Below are 9,211 nucleotides of genomic sequence, written 5' to 3'. Positions count from 1 at the left end.
ATGGGTGGTTCGATTTATGGTTGGAAAGGCTCCCACGGTCCCACCTCATGGAAGTCTCTTTCTCTGCATGCCTCAATTTATGACTTGAATGGATATGCAGACCCACCGAACATCATTTGCCGTATGTAGGCCCAAGGCTGTGTCTTTTGTCAAGATTCACCTGGGTAGGTTTATTTAAGGTACAAAAGCCATTTTAACATCTTTATTTGTTCCTTTTTGTCCGGCAGCTATGTTTTTTTAACCATTAGAAGAAAAAAAAAAAAAAAAAAAATTAAGCACCAGAAAAAGACCTAATGGTTGTTTTCAACTTTCCCAACCCTAATTTTCTATGGATACACGCGTATACTAATTAGTCAATACCAAGATTGTAAGGCAAATGGAGTTATGATCGATTTTTATTGACTTGACTTGGAAATATTTTAATCGTTTAGATTGGAACCAACAAATACGTTGTAACTAGTGAGATGAAAATACAATTTGTTAATCCTATCTTCCATATATGATTAACAACGTAATAAGGACCAATGCCAATCCGTCTAGTTTAAAGTAAATCCATGAACCATCATGTTTAGCATACATAAAATGTGATATGTAAAAGTAAATTATACGTCAATAAACTCGTAAATTTCAAACACAATCATTATTAGGTGTAACAAATTTACTTAATTACATGTGTAGTATGAAAGTAATCCGGTTCATTCATTTAATATTACTTAACGAGTTTATATCTTACACAAAAATGAGTACTACGGATCATTAAAAAAGAATTGATGATTGTATCAACTATTAAAAATCATTGACGTGCAACTCGTATTAGCATTTTCTTTTATAAGGAATTGCATATTGGGGGTGTAGAGGTGTTTCATGTTTCTTGAAAAATAAAACTTGTTTTTTATCAAATGAATTAAGGGCGAGATGATTTTTGTTTAACCCACTCTCCAACCCTTTAATGCAAATACTATTGTTTGTTAAAAAAAAAAAAAAAAGTCAAGATGATTCTCATGTTGTGTTGTTGGTAAACGAGCTCCCAAAGTGCTCCTTCCATGTTGATCCCCTCAGACCAACTCCAATGGTGGCCTAAAAGCCAAATTACCCCCCAAAATTTCCCCCCAAACCCACTCTAACCCAAGGGAAAATTTTGGGCTAAATGCTAAATGCTAAACCAATGCCAAATTACCTCTAAAATTTGGCCCAGAAATCGAAGTGGACTCCACCCAATATTTATCGGAATTTAAATTTTTTTAGATTAAAATGTTCATAAAATTAATTTACGATAGTCTACATATTTATTTATTTATTTTAAATTTAATTTAACAAAAAAAATAGCCTAAGTTCATTCTTTAATAATCCTAAGCTAAAATTTTAGGCTACAACGGTTGGAGCAAAAAAGCTGTTTCTGGGCTAAAAAATTTGGCTTTTGGCCCAACCATTAGAGATGGTCTCATAAAAGAAGAGTTGAGAAATGTGATAATTTCACGTTTGATTTCATATAGGGATATAATATTTACACACCCCTTATTACTTCTTTCACACCCTTTTAATTTTCGGCCATCGAATCGGATGAATTGAAGAATATCAAAGGATATAAATTAACAAGGGGTGTGTGAGAGGATGTGTGGATAACACACCCCTCTCACATATTCTTTACCTTGGAGACCGACACACGCAATTCATGTGAAGTTTCGTCCCTCCCAATCAATCCGATGCTCTCTTTCTTCGAACTTCAAAAATCAACCCTCCTCTTTCCAAGCTCAACCACAGAACAACCCAAAAAGAAGGGAAAAAGTAATAAAACAGAGTAAAATATCGATTTGTAGCTTTCGGAGTGCATCTCTCGTGCATCTTCGAGACTTTGACTGCATGGTTTTGTTTTGATTTGGTATCTGTCATTAGTCAGGATAAACAATACTAGTATTACACGTACTTAGTACTACTACTCGATCTTTCCATGCTTAGTACTACTACTCGATCTTTCCATGCATGCATGCATGATTATCTACTTTTCTTTCTTCTTTGCCTTTATTGATTAGTTTGAGAGCAAATCAACACGTCTACTGCTCTGCTTTTTCTATCTTTGACGTGTCACGTTTTCTTATTGCTTTTCAATCAAATTAAACTCGATTCCAATTGGCCAAGCAGATTTCCTCCCAACAATTTGTTTGAACTTTTGACCTTAAAGAACAAGAAGTCTCTAGCTTCTTCATTCCCCATTTACTAAATACTAGAAGAATAAATTACAAATTAAATAATATGTCATAAATTAAAATTAAATACGTTAATTAACACTTATGTAATAATTCAATTATTAATTTTCTTATTATTTAGTTTATAAAATTTAGTCTAAATGTTTAGTCTCTACTAGCGTTACCATTTACTAAATTAAAAAATGAGTAGTGTTATTCACATAATTTTTTTTTTTTTTTACTTTTCGCATATTTTTTTTTAAATTTTTTTACTGTCATATCGAACGAAGTGAAACAAATTAAATGACATAAATTAATAAAGTGTGTCAGAGAGAAAAAGAGATGTGAATAATACCACTCTACATAATAAGTACTTTCCTCGTTTTGGTGTTATGGTAACTAACGACCAATCCTTATATAAAAAGGCATACATAAAATGTATTAGACTTTTTATATAAGCTTGAATCAAGCATATAATATCACTCTACATTGTTTTCTTTGCCGACGTCAATGTAAATAGTTTAATCTTGTGAATTATTGTTTGAATAGTTAGTTTAGAATGACCGACAACATAGTATTATATGTTGAATCATCACACTATTGTGAACTTACATTATAACAAGTTAAAGTGGTTATACTTTATGACCATGCTTTTTTTCCCTTTTTTTTACAGTGACAATTTAACAATATTTTTGTACTAAATTTTCTAACAATACAACACTCTTTTACTTCTTCTTTTTCTTTCCAAAATACATATCTGCTATGTAGCTATGCTTATGTATGCAAAAACTGGTCTTCTACAATGGTTTAAATGTGGGATGTGATTTTCAATCGGATTGAATAAACCAAACGAAAGATTAAATAATTAAAGATATGTGAGAAGTTAAAAATGATGTATTATCAGTTTCCTCAAAAATTCATAAATTTCTTCTTTTTGAATTTTCATATCATCGTGCTTTTGTCCAAATTATATACGGTTGATCATATCATATGAATTTCCGCTTTCAGTTCCCTTTAATTATATGAAATATTTTTTGTTAAATATTTAAATGCTTGTATAACTTTTCATGTTACTTCTTCTCTTTTCAATTTTGATCGACCCATATATATTTTTAGGTTTAGGTGTGATTTAATGTCTTAAGTGCGTTGTAATTGTCGTACCACCCAAGTCTTTGCATCTTATCACTAACTAGTGGCACTTTCCTAAGTTTCCTTGTCAATTTTTTTCTATATCATCGATAATCTTGTTTTTGTTTTCACCTAATCACTCGTATTATGTAATCTAAAACATTCTCGAGGGTACTAAATTTGCTGATTTTTTAATTTAATGGCCGGCACCTTGGCTCATAAAACATTGTTGGTCGGCTAACAAGTTTGTAGAAATTCTCATCTGTGTTTTGTTCTTGTTTAGCTGGGAGCAAACTCTCAGTATGTCATGATCGATACTAGATTCCTAACCCATTTTTCTACACGCACTCTTAACAATTAAGATAATCCATCAAGACTATTTAGAGTTATTTTAATTTTAACCTAAAGAATGAGACTAGGTTTTCTTATTAGAAAACTAATGAAAAGGACATCAAAACTTTAGATTTTAACTAAAAATCATCTACTAACTTTATTTAATAATAAAGACAATAAAAGGAAAAAAAAAAAAACTACTAAAGGAAGCGCATGCATATATGTGAATTTGATCAATTCCTAACCAAATCCTCCTATGATTTTAATCACTCACTCACTCTTGACCAATCCCTAATTATTAAAATAATAATATCTTATTAATTTGCGTAAATATATTATTGGCTGCATTCGTTTTAAATTTCAATTGCCTGCAGAATTGCCTCATGCATGTGAGGAGGATAAGGGTCGAGTTGTAATGGAGTTATTTGCTGATAAAAAAACTCGAAAATGCTTAAAATTTTTGTGCTTTTTGTACTAAAGACAAGGGGATTGGATTATCATGGAAGCCATTGCACTTTAAGGGCTCCATATTTCATCGCATTTTTCCTAATTTCATGTCTCAAGGTGGAGATTTTTCAAGAGGCAATGGGACTGGAGGAGAGTCGATTTATGGGATGAAATTCGCAGATGAGAACTTCCACTTGAAGCATACCAACCCTGGAATATTGTCCATAGCAAATTCTAGACCTAATACTAATGGTTCACAGTTCTTATTTGCACTGCAATGACCCCGTGGCTTGACAGAAAGTGTAGAAAACTAAGAACACAAAGTTTCTAAATATGCCTCTTCTATTCATTCAATATGATTAAATTAAAATGGTTGCAGTATATATATAGATAATATACTACTTTTTCAATTACAGTTATGCCCTTGTCTAATCTATCAATTTACACAAGAAATATAACAAACATCTAACTAACTTTAGTTGACTCTTTACACCCCCTCAAGTTGAACTTGGATGCATCCAAAGGTCCAAGAGAAAGCTTGTATTGCAAGTACATAAACCTGGATTTAGATAAGGATTTAGTATGAATATCAGCTAGTTGGTCCTGAGTGCACACATATTGAACCTTGAGAAAATTAGCAAGCACCAACTCTCGGATATAATGATAATCAAGTTCAACATGCTTGGTTCAAGCATGAAAAACTGGATTGGATGCAAAGAAGATTGCAAAGATATTGTCACACTAAAGATAAGGAACTTGAGGAAGGTGAAGACCAAGACCCTTAAACACTTTACAGATCCATGTTATTTCAGCTGCTATGTGGGCTAACGATTTGCACTTATCTTTAGTGAAGGATCGAGAAATCGTTGGTTGCTTCTTAGCATTCCAGCTAATAAGATTGGACCCCAGAAATATACAATACCCACTAGTAGATCATCTATCAAATATACAGCCTGCCCAATCAGCATCAGAGTAGGCACTGAGATGAATATCACCTTTCTTGAACCATAAACCATGACTCATTATGCCTTTCAGAAACATGAGAATGCGTTTGGCTGCTTGGAGATGTGATTCTCGTGGAGCATGCATAAATTGACAGACTTGATTTACAGCAAAAAACAAATCAGGTATTGTCTAAGTCAAGTATTGCAGCACACTTACAATGGACCTGTACTATTTTGGATCAGTTAACAATGGGCCTATGTAATCAAGTTTGATAGAACCGAGAGGAGTGAGACACGGTTTAGCACCTTCCATATGTGTCTTGTGAAGCAAGTTAAGAAGGTACTTGCTTTGATGTAAGACGATACTTGCAGAAGATCTTTGAACCTCAAGACCCAAGAAATAATGTAAGGGTCATAAGTCCTTCATAGGAAAGACAGTGCTCAATTTTTAATAAATTGTTGACAAGCTGCAGGATTTGGACTCGTGACAAGTATGTCATCGACATTACACCAATACAATAACAAGAACAGGTGTTTTGATCACAAATAAAGAAGCATCATATTGTGATTGATGAAATCCCAAAGGCTTAAGGACTGCAAATAATTTGTCAAACCAGGCCTGAAGGGCTTGTTTCAATCCACACAAGGATTTTCGAAGTTTGTAGACATAGGATCACTGAAACCGGGTGGTTGATGTATATAGACATCTTCTTGAAGATCTGCATGCAAAAAAGCATTACTGATATCCAATTGGTTGAGAAACCAATTGTATTGGAATGCTAAAGAGAGAAGAATTCGAATTGTTACTGGCTTTGCTACAGCACTAAACTTTTCTTTATAATCCAAACCAGCTTACTGATGGAAACCTTTGGTCGCAAGCAAGGCTTTATATCGATCAATAGTCCCATTTGGATGTTTCTTAACTCGAAAAACCCACGTACACCAGATTATGTTTTGATTAGGTTTAAAAGGTACTAGAGACCAAGTACCTATTGATTGCAAAGCATTGCACTCATCCTTCATAGCAGATCTCCAATGAGCATATTTCAAAGCCTGAAGATAAGTAGTGGGATAAAATCAACAGTTTCTGGTAAATGATGCTTGGTAGCTGAGTAGGCTTTTGGTTTAGAGATTCCAACCTTGGATCTTTTGATCATATGATGGATATTAGTTGCTGTAGGTGAGACTGTAGGTTAAGAGATTGAAAGTGGTGCAGAAGAATTATGATCATCCAAAGGAACAAATTGTGAACTTGAAGATGGAAGAGGAATAGGTTGTGCAACAGGTAACGATACCCCTTGTGTTGAAGACTGTACCCGAGCAAGACATAGTATTTACTCTTGTTATCCAACTTGGATGTAGTATATGGTTTGAACCATGGAAAACATCCACAAACAAAAACTTTGAGCCGAGAATAAACTGGAGGAGTACAAAAAAGAAGTTCCCAAGGAGATTGCAATGAACCACCAAGTGGAAGCTGATTGATCAGATAAGTAGCAGTGGAAAATGCTTCAACCCAAAACATATGAGGAACTTTAAAGGCAACCAAGAATGTGCATGCAGTTTCAACCAAGTGACGATGCTTCCTTTCAACACATCCATTTTGCTCAAGAGTATGAGGGCAACTAAATTGTTGTAAAATGCCATGAAGTTTAAGAAAATTATGAAATTGATGACTAGTAAACTCACCCCTAAATTAGAGGGTAAATCTTTTATTTTATTACCAATAATGTTCTCTACATAGGACTTGTACTCCACAAGGGAAAATACTAGCTATACTTGATGTAATCATCAACAATAAGCAAGTAATACTCATAGCCACTCACTGAAACAACAGAAGATGGCCCCCAGACATCACAATGCAACAATTCAAGACTTCTAGTACACATAGATTGAGGAGCACCAAATGGAAGCTTATGATTCTTTGCTGAAGCACAATCATTGCAGAAGAAGTCCATAGAAGATTTGCCTAGTACAGCAACCTTATTTGTTGATAGAACTTTACGAAAAATAACATAAAAGGGATGACCAAGTTTGCTGTGCCAGATTTGGACATTAGCAGAAGTACTTATTAGTGCAACATGAGTGGAAATAGTAGCTTTGTAGGGAGAATATGAACTTTGAAGAGGAAATAATCCATCTTTAACTTGTCCCTGCAAAAGCGTCATCCCCATAAAACGATCATTGACAGAGGATCCATAAATATCAAGGGTTAATGAGCAATCATTATCTTTGATAAATTGATAGGCAGAAAGCAGACTATGTTTCATTTAAGGCACATGAAGAACATTTTGCAATTTTAAAGAATGAGCAGGAGCATGCAAAACAGATGTGCCAATATGATCTATAGACGGACCTTTATTATCTCCAATGTACACCTTGTCTTCACCATGGTAGGGACTAGGAGACTGTATATTGGATATGTCATTCGTAATATGAGAAGTAGCACCCGAGTCGATGAGTCAAGAATGTGATGGCTTAGCAGTACAATGAGCACATATGGCAGCAAGTTTAGCTGGAAGAACCTTGCCTGAGATCTCTGGATTCATTTGATCGAAGCAATCAATAACTTCATAGCTAGTAGATCCACAAATTTGATAGGGAGTTTTATAACTAGAAGAAGAGGCATTTCGATTGAATCCAAAATTGTAAGATCCACGAGTGAAACTAGAGTTATAGTTACCACGATTGTAACCTCGATTGTGTCTTCCTCGGTTAGAATTATACCGGAATGAATGCTGAAGTGGCGAAGTGCCATGATTTTGAGCAACAAGAGCTTGTGGCGGTGTGGGAAAGAATGGCAGTTGAGTTTGCATAAAGAATGCCTGAAAAAGCTTTGAGGATGAGGTTTTCTTGCGACGCGCCGTGGATAACTCCTTAATAAGCAACAAGTTATACGTAATTCATCCAAGGAAATGTACGAAAGGCAAAGTAAGATAGAATCAATGAATGATGCAAAGTCATCAGGGAGACCAACAATAGTTGCTACGATGAGATCACGATCAGTGATAGAGGCTCCAACAGCAGTAAGAAAATCAGAGATCTCCTTGATTTGTTGAAGATAATCAGACATGGACTGAGATCCTTTCTATATGTTCTGAAGCTTTGAATGCAATTGATGAATATGTGCATCCGAGACACCACCAAAACGGTATCAAGTTTAAGCCAGAGATCACGAGCAGAGGAGACACCAATGGTGAATGGAATGACTTCCTCAGACAGCGTCGAGTTAAAACAGATGAGCAGATTTTGATCTTTCTCATACTAGTGCTTAAAAGCTGGATTTAGCGAGCAATTAGGAGGAAAGGGGGATGGACAGGGCTCAGTGCCATTAACGATACCAATGAGCTTGTAGCGACGAAGGATCAGACTCAATCGAAGAAGAGGAATCAGACGAAGACGCCATCAAGATTCAAGAATAACAAGTCGAATATCTGAATCGGAGTAGAACAATTACTCAATCAACACACCAGAGAAGAAGATCGGAGAAGAAAGTTGCAGGATCGGAAAAGCTGTGAGGCGGTTTAGTGATGGTACCATTTAGAATACTAAGAACATAAAGTTTTTGAATATGCCTCTTCTATTAATTCAATATGATAAAATTACAATGGTTGCAGTATATATATAAACAATATACTACTCTTTCAATTATAATTATGCCTTGTCTAATCTATCAATTTACACTAGAAATATAACAAACATCTAACTAACTTTACTTGACTCTTTAGAAAGCATGTTGTGTTCGGAAAAATTGTTGATGGATACAGTGTTGTTGAGAAAATAGAGGTGGGTTCAGAAAGTGGGACTACTTTTGAGCTGTGATCGAAGATTGCAGCTAGATAAAAGATGAGTGTTGATGTTTGAATAGTTGGGTGAAGTTTCAATTAACATGTAATAAGTTTCATTTAAAAGATGGGTAGGCAATAGAAGAAAATTAAATAATTGGTGTAGAAAGTTAAGAAATTGAAGAGATAAATTTGATGAGTATAGAAGAAAGAAGAATGTAGTACCATTAAGTTTCATAATCAGTGTAGTACAGTTAAGTTTCATATACAGTGTAGTAAGTTTCATAAATAATGTAATATGTTTCATAAACAGTGTAGTAAGTTTCATAAACAATGTAATAAGTTTCATAAACAGTGTTGTAAGTTTTCATAAACAGTGTAGTTGTTTCAT

At 34.4% G+C, this 9,211-nt stretch overlaps 1 pseudogene; it reads left to right on the top strand.

Moving 5' to 3' along the window:
- On the top strand, positions 1-8,892 carry LOC103965626 (annotated as a pseudogene).
- Positions 8,893-9,211: the final 319 nt, after the last annotated feature.

The sequence above is a fragment of a genome, unplaced genomic scaffold (assembly GCF_019419815.1).
Source record: "Pyrus x bretschneideri cultivar Hongxiangsu unplaced genomic scaffold, Pyrus_bretschneideri_v1 Contig7, whole genome shotgun sequence".
NCBI classification, from domain to species: Eukaryota; Viridiplantae; Streptophyta; class Magnoliopsida; order Rosales; family Rosaceae; genus Pyrus; species Pyrus x bretschneideri.
The sequence above is the reverse complement of the archived record's forward strand: the minus strand, read 5'-3'. Positions and strand labels throughout refer to the sequence as shown.